Genomic DNA, 16,607 nt, shown 5'->3' with positions numbered 1-16,607 from the left:
GTAGAACTCTCCAGGGATCCATTTATTGAAATTGGCATGAAAGTCGCTTAGAAACTATGTGCTGTGAAGTAGGGAAGCTAAGTGGAAGGCTGCCTGCTGTGATGCTGGTGAGACTCGCTGGCAAGCTGTTGCTAGGATAATGGTGAGACTTGCTGTAGAGCTGCCTCGGGGTGTCCTGCCAGCCCCATTTACTATCATTGTGTTGCTAGGAAAGTACAAGGCTGGCAGGGTCCAGCTGCAGCATCATAAAACATAGAAAGAAAAGTAGATCTGAAGTGAGAAGCTTTAGGCAAATAACTAGCATACACTCATAACTAGAGTTGAAGGGTTAGCTTTCTTTTGACATGGTTTTCTATTATCTTGACAACTTTTGTAATGCTCTGATGAAAACTTGTGAAAGTTTCTCAGTCATGTCTGACTCTTTGTGACCCCATAGACTATACAGTCCATGGATTCTTCAGGCCAGAATACAGAACTGGGTAGCCTATATGAAAACTTATATTTTACTTAACTTACATTTAGAAAAATGTTTTATTCTAAAATTATTTCCTCAATATCACTTTGTCTAAATATAACCCTATGTAATGATATATAATGATGAGTTCAACTATCTTATAGTAGTATTAATGCTCAGAGACAGATTTATTAGATTTGTGCATCTTCAGAAAATTTGAGATCAATTTAATTCAGTACTTGATCACTATCTACTATGTGCAAATCTCTTTATAAAGATGAAAAGATTTAAAGATGACTGTGTTCTCCCAATTATATGAGTGAATAAATTGATACAAAATAATTTTAATATAATACAAATTTTTTTGTGTTATTACATTCAGTCATTTGACTCACATTGTTTGGCCACCTACCATGAGCCATGTAACTTGTTGTAGTTACAAAATACGAAGACATTAGGGAGTTCCCCTGGAGATCTCAGAGATTCTTTGTAAAAATTGAGATTTGAATTGTGCTTTGAAGTGTGGAATTATTCTTCAGTAGCTGAATTCGGGGAATAGAAAATGAGCAGTCAAGACAGAGACAGCAACCTTAGCAAGGGACTGGAGAGGAGTGTAGGAATTATTCCATTTAGTATGTTCAAATCATAGTCAGCCTACAGTATTTTATGCCTAAATAGATTCCCTTGTCCTCTCCCTCCTCTTTTTAGATTTCCATACACTGCAGTTAGATTAATCTCTGCATGACAAAGTTTAGATTGTTTTGTTACTGCTCAGAGTCTCAGTACTTTCAGATTCCTGCACACTGAAATAGGAATAAATGCCTTCTTTTGCTTTTCAAGGCCCTACATGGTGAAGCCTCAAATCCACACTTCAGTATACTAGCCCATAATTCTCCAATATTCAACTTGATTAATTTACCTCAAGTGCCATTGTTCATATGAACTCCTTCATTTGGAACACCTTTCACAACTCTGTCAACGAAATGCTAACCATTTATTCGAACCTGACTTAAAAGCTAACTTTTCCATAAAGATAATTTCTAGTCTCCCAATTGATAGTTTCTTTTCTTAAGCCAGGCTTGAGCAGTATGTGAACCGTGAACTTCCTAATGTTCAAGCTGGTCTTAGAAAAGGCAGAGGAACCAGAGATCAAATTGCCAACATCCTCTGGATCATGGAAAAAGCAAGAGAGTTCCAGAAAAACATCTATTTCTGCTTTATTGACTATGCCAAAGCCTTTGACTGTGTGGATGACAATAAACTGTGGAAAATTCTGAAGGAGATGGGAATACCAGACCACCTGATCTGCCTCTTGAGAAATCAGTATGCAGGTCAGGAAGCAACAGTTAGAACTGGACATGGAACAACAGACTGGAAGGAGTATGTCAAGGCTGTATATTGTCACCCTGCTTATTTAACTTATATGCAGAGTACATCATGAGAAACGCTGGACTGGAAGAAACACAAGCTGGATCGAGATTGCTGGGAGAAATATCAATAACCTCAGAAATGCAGATGACACCACCCTTATGGCTGAAAGTGAAGAGGAACTCAAAAGCCTCTTGATGAAAGTGAAAGCGGAGAGTGAAAAAGTTGGCTTAAAGCTCAACATTCAGAAAATGAAGATCATGGCATCCGGTCCCATCACTTCATGGGAAATAGATGGGGAAACAGTGGAAACAGTGTCAGACTTTATTTTTCTGGGCTCCAAAATTACTGCAGATGGTGACTGCAGACATGAAATTAAAAGACGCTTACTCCTTGGAAGGAAAGTTATGACTAACCTAGATAGCATATTCAAAAGCAGAGACATTACTTTGCCAACAAAGGTTCATCTAGTCAAGGCTATGGTTTTTCCTGTGGTCATGTATGGCTGTGAGAGTTGGACTGTGAAGAAGGCTGAGCACTGAAGAATTGATGCTTCTGAACTGTGGTGTTGGAGAAGACTTTTGAGAGTCCCTTGGACTGCAAGGAGATCCAACCAGTCCATTCTGAAGGAGATCAGCCCTGGGATTTCTTTGAAAGGAATGATGCTAAAGCTGAAACTCCAGTACTTTGGCCACCTCATGCGAAGAGTTGACTCATTGGAAAAGACTCTGATGCTGGGAGGGATTGGGGGCAAGAGGAGAAGGGGACGACAGAGGATGAGATGGCTGGATGGCATCACTGACTCGATGGACGTGAGTCTGAGTGAACTCCAGGAGTTGGTGATGGACAGGGAGGCCTGGGGTGCTGCGATTCATGGGGTCATAAAGAGTCGGACACGACTGAGTGACTGATCTGATCTGATCTGATCTGAGAGGAAGTTTTGGTAAGATCAATGATGAGGCCTGATGTGTGTTTATATTTCAGAAATATCAGTGAGGGTTACAGGAAAGCTACAGCGCTACAGAATACAAGATGTCTGGGGGAAAGTTATCTGCAACTAGAAAGAATCAAATGTGATGCCATCTTCAGGCAGAAGTGGATCCCAAACCCCAAAATCAAACAAACAGATCAAAAATAAATAATACATTTTCTCTTGGATCAGAGAAATAGCCCATGCATTCTATTATTCTTCTCAGACTTCTAGAAGTGAATGGCTATCCCCTTCATGTCAACTTCAAAGGTCAGAGATATGCCCCCACAATATCCTGGGTTCTCTTATGAAACTTCAATAGAAAGAGAGAAAGCAGGAAGCAGATTTATAGTTTATATACAGTTGTCTGATTATTTATATCTCGTTATTCTTCCAGGGCCTTGATGAATATTAAATTTGCAGTTGGCATCTCTGCATGCACTTCAGATACTGTAAATCAAGATGGAAAGACCCCACATTTTAGTTATTTAATGATCAAATGTTGGCAGTCACAGAGGCTTCCCAAAAAAGGCTGTTTTTATTATCTAAGCAAAAGCTTATTATGAATATTTAAATATAAGTAAGATTTCAGATGTATGGGCAGACAAGATTGGGATAGGAGAAGAAAATTATATGAAAGACATGGTCTCATTTTAATTTCACTACTTTTTTCTTAGAGTTACCTGTCTCAGCACACTGTTGAAGTGTAGCATCTAAGGAAGCATGTTTCCTTGTGCTGGAAACCACTCCTTTTGAAATAAAGACTGCTGTGGCAGAGTAGAATTATGTGGTTCTGTGGTCTCTGATGACTTGTTATGGATGAGCCATACTATATACCTCTCTCTTCCTTTTCTTCCTAGAGAGTTGGGCTTATTGAAGTGTAACTGATTTTTATTTATAATATGTCAAACTGGCATTTTATTGATGTAGGTAGTGGTGTAATACCGTAATACTTTTGATACAATTTTATACTATAGTGGGATTTGGAAGGGGTAGAGAGTTTCTAGCTTAACAGTATTTTTTTTTTAATGTACAGCTTAATATAGACTTTTTTCTTTTGGTATTTAACAGAAAAACATATTTAGGTCACCAATAAATAACTTTTTTGAACTTTTTGCTGATTAGCCTTTATATCTTTTAAACTTGACTTAAAAAACTCTAGCCGATCTTTAAAGCAAAATGTAATGACCTCTAAAATCATACAAAAGATAATATTTTTATTTTTAGACTTGTGGGATAGTCATTCTCAGTCTTCATTTTACTTATTTGGACTTATTAAGAACTAGGAACATTATAGTATGTAAACTATACATTAATGTCAATTATAGTGAATAATATTACATCTAATTATTGGAAGTATCTTTTTTTTTCAGTCTTAAATAACTAAACCCTTTCATATGATAAAGCATTAATTAAATTATTTAAGCTCAGTTGAAGGCAGTTTTAGGCTTACAGTCACATGGAAAGTTTTTGACATAAACTCACCACTAACAAAGAATGAAACATTTCAAAGTATTAACAGTTAACTGCTTAACAATCCGCTTAAAAGAGCTGGCTTTAAAAGTACATGCACAGACATTTATTGTCTCCATGACTGGCATCACACAAGTGAGACCAGCTTTTTATTCTTTCGCTTTTCACTCAGGGCACCTTTGACTATGAAGACCATTCATCACGGTCACCATTGTCTGGTACTTTAGAGATCTCACTACCAACAGGAGCAGCAGGAGACTCTGGTTTAGAAGAAGAAACGATTCCAATATCATTTAAAGAATGTGAGCCATTTAAAATTCTTTGTATTTTGACTTGTTCTATATTAGTAACAATGTCAGTCACACTATTGTCAAGGTGCTCTGAATACATACTTATTAAGGGGCAGCTAAGACATTAGAAGCTGTAACTCTTAAGGTTGGCCTCGTTTTTATTCTTCTGCCAAAGGGCTGTGACTGAAAAGCAAGGGGATGGCTTTAGTTGAGCTAGTTTCTGCAGCATCTAAAATTGATGGGTTAGCTGAACCCAGGGAGCAAGCTGGGAAGAAGTCTGATACTAGTAAAGATACCTGGTCTCTTCATAATTCTGCAATTATCAAACTTTGAGCAGAAAACTTTAATAGCTGATAGCTTATTAAAGGCATTTTAAAGTAAACACTGTTACCGAAGAGGAGTCCTTACAGTTTCAGGACAAAACTATTCTTGAGCCAGAATATCTGCCTGTCGTTTGCAGACTTTTGATAGCTGTTCTCTGGTACTCCTTGATGCTTCTGAGAGATTAAGCTAGAAATAGGGAATGTGGCTATTTTATGATAATGTTTTGTTGTTCACGGTAAATGGAAGAGTGGTTTTCCCTTTAACTTAGAAAACAGAGCAATAAGCATAGTGCAAGGATTTATTCAGAATTGTTTGCTCATAAAATTAATCCTGAAATAGTCTGTGGTTTAGAAGATACAAACTGGATTAGGGCCAGAAAGCCTGAGTCTTATTTCCTGTATTGTCTGACCTGCTGCAAACACTGAAAAGGGAGGATTTCTTGAACTATAGGATCAATACTGGAAATCTATAGCAGCTTTGAAATCTGTATCTGATATAATCAATAAGCCCCTTTCTTTGCTTGCTGCTGCTGCTGCTAAGTTACTTCAGTTGTGTCCGACTCTGTGCGACCCCATACACGGCAGCCCCCCAGGCTCCCCCTGTCCCTGGGATTCTCCAGGCAAAGAACACTGGAGTGGGTTGCCATTTCCTTCTCTGCATGAAAGTGAAAAGTGAAAGTGAAGTCGCTCAGTTGTGTCCGACCCTCAGCGACCGCATGGACTGCAGCCTTCCAGGCTCCTCCATCCATGGAATTTTCCAGGCAAAAATACTGGAGTGGGGTGCTTAAGTAAGTAAATAAGTGTGATTCGCTCAGTCATGTTCAACACTTTGCGACCCTACCAAGCTCCTCTGTCCATGGAATTCTACAGGCAGGAATACTGGAGCGGGTAGACATTCCCCTCTCCGGGGGATCTTCCCCGACGTAGGGATCCCGCATTGCAGGCAGATTCTTTACGGTCTGAGCTACCAGGGAAGCCCTTGCTTTGCTTAGGTTTTGTATAAATCTGACCTAACCAGGGATCAATAAGATTAGAAATGAATTTCATCTTCCTTTTAGCAAACATAGAATTGAGAGTAACTGCACATGACATACAAGTCTGTGGAGGAAGTTATCTTAGGGTAGCTGCATCCCTCTATTATATATTCTTGTTGGCACCTGTATTTTTCATTCAAAGCACTTCTCACCAATGGAACTTTAAATTTAAAAACATGCAATTATCCATTTAGCATCTGTTTTTTCCACTGGCCTCTGCCTTTTAAGATGCAAGGGGTTATATCAGTCTTATTCTCCTCTGTGCCTAGCATAATGTCTAACATATATGAGGACTTAATAAGTATTTGTTCTATGCATAAATTAATAAATGATAAAGTAGTAAATTAGATGACTAATGTCATTTTATAAACTTTTGTTTGAAATTGATCAAAATATTCACGTATTTTTGAGAATAAGACTAACATTTTAATAGAGACATTTTTTTACATGTATAGGCAAAGGCAGTAACATTCTATAGACTGACATTCTATACTGATCATTATGCAACATCAAGAAAAAGATACCTGACTAAGCAATGATTGCTACAATGAAAGCAAGGCAATTTTTAGAAATCTAGACACATGAGTCAGAGACACCAATTGGGGCTTTCCTGGTGACTCAGACAGTAAAGAAGCTGGCTGCAATGCAGGAGTCCCAGGTTTGTTCCCTGGGTCAGGAAGATCCTCTGGAGAAAGAAATGGCAACTCACTCCAGTATTCTTGCCTGGAAAGTCCCATAAACACAGGAGCCTTGTGGGCTGCAGTCCGTGAGGTCGCAAGAGTCAGACACGACTTAGTGACTGAACCACCACCACCACCACCACCACCTCCAGTTTGCATCACATCTTTTTCAATAGCCTTTTGAACCGAAGTTACTGAGTGAATGGCTTATATTCACTATTTGTTCCCCATTAAATTCTCTTATTAGTGTATTTTCACCAGGATTTTGTCACCACCACACCACTAAAATTGCTCTTGATAAAACAGATCCAATGTTGTGTAAAGTCCAAGGATGAACTGTATTTCCTCGTTATGCTTAAATGCGCATTAGAAATGATACAAGTATTTATTGTTTTGTTCTTGATCAGGAATGCCCCTTCTGACTTTATGACACCTTTTGTTTTCCTCCTACTTCACTGGTGATGCTCAATTATTCTTTTCTATATCGTCTCCTTTTTCTCACTTAAAATATTGTCATTTCCAAGGATCTCTCTTCCTCTCTCCTTATCAATGCATGCCAAAGCAATTCCATTCACATCTATGGTTTTGAAAACTAATTTTATGTCAATTTCCAAGCCTTTACCATTATCCCTGAACTATATATCTGAAAATAGTTCACATTGTATATGAACAGAATCTTTGACTACTACTCATTTTTATGCTCAAGTCTGATCCACTTAGCACTTCCCTGTCTTAATGAACAATAACACATTCAGTTTCTCAAGCAAAAACCTTCAGCATTTTCTTTGATTTTTCACTTTCCTCAATTCTTATGCAGTCAGTCAGCAAGTTCTGTGAGTTTTATTTTTAAAATACATCAAAATTCAATCTTCTTTTTATCATGCACTGTTAGAGTTCTAGCCCAAGCAATGCCTGGGTTAATATATTAGTTTTCTAATTGGCCTTCCTGTTTCATTTATAATTCCCATAGTATATTTTCACAAAGTTGTAAAAGAATTGTTAAAGGAGGAAAAATAAGGAAAATATGATGATATACTTCTTCAAAACTCCACATCTTCTACTCATCATTAAATCAAATCCCTCAGAGTCTTCCCATCACATTATAGATAACATGGAAAGTTTTCAGCATTGATTGCTTGAGTTTTATATTCAGTGATTTCTAATTCTATTTCACTCAGTCACCCACTCCAATAGCACAGATATTGTTGATGCTTCTTAAAAGGGCCAAACTCATTTCCATCTCAGGGCCTTTACAATGACCCATGTGAAATGCTCTTTCCTGGATCCTTGATTTTCTTATCATCTGAATCACTGGTCAAGTATCATCTCCTTAGAGAAGAATTTCTTGACTGCTTTATTTAAAGTATATCCTCCATTCCCAATCTAGAACGGTCCCTTTATTGTCAGCTTTAATTGTCTTATTTAGCATTGTCAGACTACATACACACACACAAACACACACACACACTCTCTCTCACACACACACTCTCTCTCACACACACACCATACATATTTGCTTATTTATTTATCCCAAAAGAATTTAAGATTCATAAAGGAGGAGACGGGTCCTATTCAATACATAACTTTATGGTTTTTAATAGTGTCTGGTGCATTTTGAATACTCAATAATTGTTGAATCAGTAACTGAAATCTGTGATAAAAATGAACTACATTGAAAATGACTTTGAGATTTTGTCTATCTATTCAATTGATTAAAACACAAATGGGGACACAGAGTTAAAATTGTGATTAAATGATGCTCTGTATTGCACAGAAAAACTTTTGTTTTCATTCACTGATTTTTTCTTAATTTTTTAAAAAAGTATAAAGAATATAATCTCATCTAATCAGCCTGCTGTGTTCCCTGCTATGGCAAAACTAAAAATATCTGCTTAGAGATGATCTTCAGGGTTTCAAAATTGTTTACTTTTTTATGTGCCAAAGAAAACTAAGAATATGTTAAATCAGAGAGGAAATACCAAGAAAAAAGATAATTTGGGTTCAACTACTTCATTTTTGTTTCTGAGCCAAATGTATTTGTCCTAGTCTCTTCTGGTTAGTAAAAGGGCAGTCCTTGGGAGTTGAATCCCTGCCCAATTTTCTTGAGCCCCAACTTTACTGGGAAGAAACTTCTTGACCAGTTTATAAATCAATAAATATTAAGCACTTACCATATATCATTGCTTCTCAAAACATGGAAAATTGCAATAAACAATATTCCTAACTTTTGCTTAGTTAACTGTTTATTGAGGATGGTATTTATTGTCAGGTAACTGCATGTGTGATGCCATTCAAGGAGAATTACAGGATATCACACTCTGATGATCTTCTCTAGGATCGTCCCTTCTCAGTTCTCGACGGTCTAGATGCCTTTGGCTTTCCTATTCCAGCCTGCTTTCTCACTTTTGACACTTAGTAAAATATCTGCTTTTCTGCTGAGGGTTTTGGGTTCCTTATTCACAAGCAAAGCCTTTTCACCCTGCACCAGTCACATTCCAAGAACTCCAATCATCAATAACTGAAAAATCAAAGAAAAGTTACAAAAGTTACATTAGGATTTCAGCATCCTGAGAACCTTTCCAAAAACCCAATATCTAAAACTCCAACTTGGAAGAGAAGATAGATAATATATTTTTATTTAGGATTAAATGCTCACCACCTAATGGTGCCTGAAAACGTCATCACCCTACTTTCTTAACTGGCTGCTGCCAATAAGACACAGGACACAATGACTTCCCTGAGCCATATCCTCCCCAACTCCAGACACTAGACCAGACTGAAACACTATTAAATGTGTGTTTATCAACTTCATATTTTCCACAGATATAGTGATTTCTTCATGAACTTTACAAGGCTCCAAAAAAAAAGGAGGATGGAAATCTATTTCATCATTTTTCTCTTGCTTAAGTAGAGAAGTTATTCAGGACTAATATCAAAATGGACTTGAGATGCTGTGAACATGTGGCTGTTATATAACAGACTGGCAATTAAGTAAAAACACTAGTCTGCTTTTTTTGTTTTTCAAGTAATGCTGTTTTAATGTTTGATACATATGGACCTCAGAGCTTAAAATAAAACAGAAAATTATATTTGCTTCTTGTTTTTAATTTTTAGACAGTTTTTCAAGGCCTCCATGACTTGTTATTTCTCAAGGTAAACATATTCAAATCACAGTTCCCACCAATTATTTGGTTTATTGAAGCACATGTAGCCTTGTAGTGAGTAGAATTGCTGAACCTCTTCTAGTGTACGTTTATCACAGTAAGTGTGGTGAAGAAAAGTAAAAGCTGTGTCTCTTCTGTGAATGGGAATCCCAGCTTTTCTGGTAGAGCACTTAGTTTTCACGGTGGATGTGCAATTGACACTGGATGCACCACATTTAAGCTTTGTGCCCTCCTACAAAATACGTGAATGATATTGCAACTTTAACATTTCTGTATTTAATTTAAATCAAAGCATTGTAATCCATTGGCTCTAAGCAGATTTCAGAACTTCATGTGTCAAAACAAGATTGAAAATAATTGCTTTCTATTAATAAAGTAAACCAATTATGGGCACTATATGGTATCAATTCAGTTCAGTCGCTCAGTTGTGTCAGACTCATTGTGACCCCCTGGACCGCAGCATGCCAGGCCTCCGTGTCCATCACCAACTCCAGGAGTTGATCCAAACTCATGTCCATCAAGTCAGTGACGCCATCCAACCATCTCATCCTCTGTCATTCCCTTCTCCTCCTGCCCTCAATCTTTCCCAGCATCAGGGTCTTTTCAAATGAGTCAGCTCTTCTCATCAAGTGGCCAAAGTATTGGAGTTTCAGCTTCAACATCAGTCCTTCCAATGAACAACCAGGACTGACCTCCAAACCCAGTTAAAATAATAGTATATTATTAAATGACTTAGTTTAATTTAATCTATTTATGATACAAATTGTTAAATGAATAATTGAATTAAAAAAAGATACATTAAAAATGTGATTCTAACAGAATATAGAAAGTTTGAGCCAAAGAATGCTCAAACTACTGCACAATTGCACTAATCTCACATGCTAGTTAAGTAATGCTCAAAATTCTCCAAGCCAGGCTTCAGCAATATGTGAACTCTGAACTTCTAGATGTGCAAGCTGGTTTTAGAAAAGGCAGAGGAACCAGAGATCAAATTGCCAACATTCGCTGCATCATCGAAAAAGCAAGAGAGTTCCAGAAACACATCTATTTCTGCTTTATTGACTATACGAATGCCTTTGACTGTGTGGATCACAATAAACTATGGAAAATTCTGAAGAGATGGGAATGCCAGACCACCTGACCTGCCTCTTGAGAAACCTATATGCAGGTCAGGAAGCAACAGTTAGAACTGGACATGAACAACAGACTGGTTCCAAATAGGAAAAGGAGTACATTAAGGCTGTATATTGTCACCCTGCTTATTTAACTTATATGCAGAGTACATCATGAGAAACGCTGGACTGGAAGAAGCACAAGCTGGAATCAAGATTGCTGAGAGAAATATCAATCACTTCAGATATGCAGATGACACCACCTTTATGGCTGAAAGTGAAGAGGAACTAAAAAGCCTCTTGATGAAAGTGAAAGTGGAGAGTGAAAAAGTTGGCTCAAAGCTAAACATTCAGAAAACAAAGATCATGGCATCTGGTCCTATCACTTAATGGGAGATAGATGGGGAAACAGTGGAAACAGTGTTAGACTTTATTTTTTGGGCCTCCAAAATCACTGCAGTGGTGACTGCAGACATGAAATTAAAAGACGCTTACTCCTTGGAAGAAAAGTTATGACCAACCTAGATAGCATATTGAAAGGCAGAGACATTACTTTGCCAACAAAGATCCGTCTAGTCAAGGCTATGGTTTTTCCAGTGGTCATGTATGGCTGTGAGAGTTGGACTGTGAAGAAAGCTGAGCGCTGAAGAATTGATGCTTCTGAACTGTGGTGTTGGAGAAGACTCTTGAGAGTCCCTTGGACTGCAAGGAGATCCAACCAGTCCATTCTGAAGGAGATCAGCCCTGGGATTTCTTTGGAAGGAATGATGCTAAAGCTGGAACTCCAGCACTTTGGCCACCTCATGCGAAGAGTTGACTCATTGGAAAAGACTCTGATGCTGGGAGGGATTGGGGGCAGGAGGAGAAGGGGACGACAGAGGATGAGATGGCTGGATGGCATCACTGACTCGATGGACATGAGTCTGAGTGAACTCCGGGAGTTGGTGATGGACAGGGAGGCCTGGCGTGCTGCGATTCATGGGGTCACAAAGAGTCGAACACTACTGAGCCACTGAACTAACTAACAAAACATATATAACAGAACATATTTGGTATAAGAAACTTAAAATTTGTCAAGCTTTGTTTCAAATCATGTAGCATTATTTTTTATTTTTATTATATACTTATATCTTATCTCCCAGTATAAGTGTTTTAAAAATGTGTATCTTTATTATACTTTTTATGTACTATGTTACTATTCTAAAGGCTCTTTATTTTTCAGAGTAACTGAAATTGGCAGAGAGATTTACATAATGAGATTTTTGAGATATTGACATTATTAATTATATCTGAAATAATAATATTTCCTATTACCTCAGATACTCAAATATAATTAATGTGTTTGTTCTATCTATATGAAGTAACAGATATCATAAGCATTATCAGGAATACTAAATCATAGGGATAAAATTTCATATGTTTATGAGGCATATTAAAATTCCAAGTGTTAGACAAGTTTCTCTCTGTGGCATATTTGTGCACTTTAATTTTAAATATATAGTTGCTTTCAATAATAGCTTTAACATGTTTGAAAGTTATCTGTTTTCAAAAGGTCCTGCCATATGACACTAACAAGTCTTTTCTATTTTTTTTTTGTCTTTTAAAATTGTGTGTATTTTTTTAAAATTTGCAGAGCGCCTCAAGTTTCCCAAGTCCCATAGTCTCCTGACATGAGATCTAGTATCTAAACTGTCTAATAAAGCCAGGGCTCAGAGTCTTACTTAGTCTTACTAATGAGGAGACTCTTCTTTAATGCACCAAGATCAGCAAACTTGATCTATTCAACTACATAGAGAAGCATATATATCTACCCAGAATTCTCTTTAAAGAAACCTATTTCTAACATCTTATTAGCTGACTTATTTTTTTATCCATTTAATTTTCTTGGTTGAGCTGCTTCCCAGTTAATCTCCCTCAACTCAATTACATTTAGTCAGGTTTTTTATAACCTGACCTGGAGTACTGTTCCTTTATTACACATGCTCCACCAGACAGAATTTTGTCTTTGATTTTATATAGTTTTTGTTATAAAAAATAATGATTATTTTTCCAATATAAAGTATAACACTCAATGTGTTTTGAACATAGACGTTATATCTATCCTTGTTCCTAATCCCTTTTGTTATCAAAAGAGCAAAATGGTTATCTTTCCTTATCAGGAAGATCCCCTGGAGAAGAAAAGGGCAACCCACTCCAGTATACTTGCCTGGAAAATTCCATGGACAGTGGCGCCTGGGGGGCTAGCTTCCAAGGGGCTGCAAAGAGTGGAACACAACTGAGTACCACCACCTCCAGGAATATATATAACATATTTATGGCAGTCTCACCACTCACCTATAAGTTCCTTAGAAAAATAGTGGGGGGGGATTTGTTTTTGTTTTTTGTTTTTATGAAGCTTTCATTAACTTTTAGACGAAGGTCAATGCTATTTAACTGAGTGGTAATATTTGAAACCACCTGCTAGAATTTTCTAGATATTTATATCTCAGTAGTTCTGCCTTAAGGAATGAAATTTTCACCTTCACATCAAAAACAAATAGTTAATTCTTCAAAGCTGATTGAGAAAAAAGACCAGGAAGAAATGACTTGTACTTTATAAAGGTGAATATTCAACTTGACGCACCTTTGCAACACATATATGCACAGTCAAATTTTGAAGATAGTCTTTATCAGACATTCCCTGTGAATTAAACCAAGTTTATTTTTGGATAAATTTCACATTTTTTTTTTCAGTTTGATATTCTGTTTGAGGAACAAGCAGGGTTAAGTTCCTGCAATATTCTTGACTAGTTTTTGTTTCTTTTTCTAAATAACATGTCCAAAATTATAGATATCACTGCCAAAAATTCAACATCAGAAGCTCTTAAATTTTTAGTTAGCCTATATTTAACCATTCACAACAGGTTTATTACATTTAGCTATGTAGATGTATATTTTGAGTTTTGCCTTTCCTGAGGGATATTCTCTTTTATGAATTCCTGAGGGATATTCTCTTTTATGAATTTTATGATATTTGTCCATAGCCATATTGGGTAATAGTAGTAGTGTGTTTTATATATATATTTTTTTACTTTCCAGGCAAAGTTTATGAGAATCATATTTCTAACTGGAGACTTAGGAATTTTGAGTATTAAATTTTCTCCATGTTGAAGTGAAACCAGATTTTTTTGTGAAGAAAGGTTGTTGCTGCTCACTCCAGTTCCTCTGCCAACCATGGATATAGTTGAGGTATTACAGAAGTCCTGGAGTAAACTCACAAGGGGATTGTCACCCTGCCTTCCCCTGAGTTGTTAGGACAAGCATAGCATACATGGAGTTCAGTTGTTTGTCAGATTACGTAACCTTGAATGAACTGCTACCTTTTTCAAACTTTGGCTGTGCAATGAGTATTCCTGGAAAAGTTCATGAAAATATAAAAGGGGTTAAAAAATAGACATACTCTCAAGCCTGAAATGTGGAAATTCTGATCTTTAAATTTGGGATAGGGATAAGACAGCACTGTTTTTCTTTTATAGCCCATGGCAATTGAAAAATAATGAGGATTCAAAACAACTATTTTAGGTACTTTGTTTCCTTCCTGAATCATATCAGAGAACCTCAAATCCCCAATTGTCAGAGCAAGCTGCAGATTTGATTTTTAACTTTTTTATCAGAATTTTATCAAATTCTGAGACTGCACTTGTTAGAATCATCCCAGCCACTCTTCTGGAATCTGCTGAGTTTTCTTGCATCCCCTCAGCTCAGGGTGAGCCTCTGAGCAACAATGGGACAGAATATACTACAATTGGGGGTACTTTCCTACATGTGATAGTATCTACAGGTGTGAAATGATGAGATTCCCAAACAATTCTAAGACCCTCTTCCCATTCGACTCAACTCCATTAGCGTCCTTGTGAAACATCCCAGGTTTCACAAGGGACCTGGAGTCCCTTCTTCCTTTGACTCCAGGTCTCAGAGATTTTTGTGACCCCCTGTTAATAACGTTCATCATCCTGATGGGTTAGAATTAGCCATGTGTGCATTGCTCTTCCCCTTAAGAACATGTACATTGTCTTTTCAGATCCAGTGTGATGCCTCTCAAACAGGTGGACTCAGTGAAAAGATGTCTCCAGAACCCAGGTACAGACTGAGTTGCAGAAGTGTAACTGATATTGCTTAGTTCTCAAGGTAAATATATGATCAGGTGCAACAATTACCTTCTCATACTAGTTTTCTGTTATTGTTGTAACAAACTGCCACAAATTTAGTGGCTCAAAACAGCAAAAAATTATGATGTCACACTCTCATAGACCAAAAGTTCAGTGAACTTGGTTGCTCCCTCTTCTTAGGACCTCACAAGGCCGAAATCTATGTATCAGCTCACACTTATTTGGAGATTATTTGGAGTGAATTTGGAGAATTCACTTCCAAACTCATTTAAGATGGCACAATACAGTTCTCTGCAGTTGTGGGCCTAAGATCCCCCTTTTCATGCTAAGCTCAGGCCCACAGTTTCAGCACCTTAAAATCATTTGTTTTCTGTGTCATGTTATCTTCTCCATCTTTGAACCAGCAATCATGTCTTCTCATGCTTCCAATCCTTCTGCCTTCCTTCTTTGATGCATGTCTTCTACCTCCAACTAGAAAAGGTCTCTGCTTTTTAGGGTTTATGTGATTAGACTGGGCCTAGCTAATCCAAAATAAGCTCCCTATTTTAATGATTACACCTGCAAAGTCCCTTTTGAATGAAATATATGATAGTCACAGGTCTCAAGGCCAGGGACATATCTAGAGGGAGTAGGCATATTTTGCCTACTAGACTTTTGTACACCTATTATCATTCCAGTTTTGCTCTACTCATTACAGTTTTTCACTTGTAAAGAATCTTGCCATTATATATCACTTGCTTTTAGAACTGATTAGGTGAATGCTGAATCAAAAGGTTGGTGAGATGCTGCCTTTGAGAACTCAATATTACTCTCTCTCTTCCCTCTCAAAGACACATGAATACTTTGGAATTAGTTTGCTTCTTTCTTATTCTCCTTCCTTAAGAGAGAATACCATATTTTGGATTACCATACCATAATCCAAAATACCTTGGCTTTGTGTTTAATTAACTCTGAGCTCATAACTTATCTTCACCATAGAAAGTGCAGACAACATTTTTCTCCTTTTATATAAATATCCTTTCCTATTAACTTGTAAGAATGAACTAAGGCAATTTAAAATGTGTGATTCCCCACGGATTTAATCTATAATTTGTTTCCTTAAATGCAGAAAAATAAATGGGACATTAGGAGTGTGTTTTCACAGAGTTCACTAAAAGAAAACAATGTACATTTAAATCACAACTTCAAGATTTGTTTCACTTTTAAAAGAGGCAATTCTGTCTTAAAATGTAATAGTTTTGTGCTAAAGGCTGAAGGACTAAAACACATCCATTTAAAATAAAATTATAATAGTCTCAAGAGCTGCATCTGGTCACACTCACTTCCCACCAAAAAATAGTATTGTGTGCAAATAGCAGCAGTGATGTAATATAATGTACATCTAGAGTATTTGTTAAGATGCTGATGGGGGCCAATGCTTTATAGGAGCTGCAGTCCTTTCTTGGTGCGCTTGGTTTTAAAAATGACTTTTCATTAATTCAGACAGGTTCATTTGCTGAAAGTCTCCAGAGACTATTTCATTATCCTACCTTTTCATGTGACTTTCCTTAAAGGAACACAAGATGTGAATCTTGCTTTTAATACATACCAT

This window comes from Bos indicus, chromosome 3, assembly GCF_029378745.1.
Source record: "Bos indicus isolate NIAB-ARS_2022 breed Sahiwal x Tharparkar chromosome 3, NIAB-ARS_B.indTharparkar_mat_pri_1.0, whole genome shotgun sequence".
In the NCBI taxonomy this organism is placed as follows: domain Eukaryota; kingdom Metazoa; phylum Chordata; class Mammalia; order Artiodactyla; family Bovidae; genus Bos; species Bos indicus.
Note: the sequence above shows the minus strand (reverse complement) of the source record.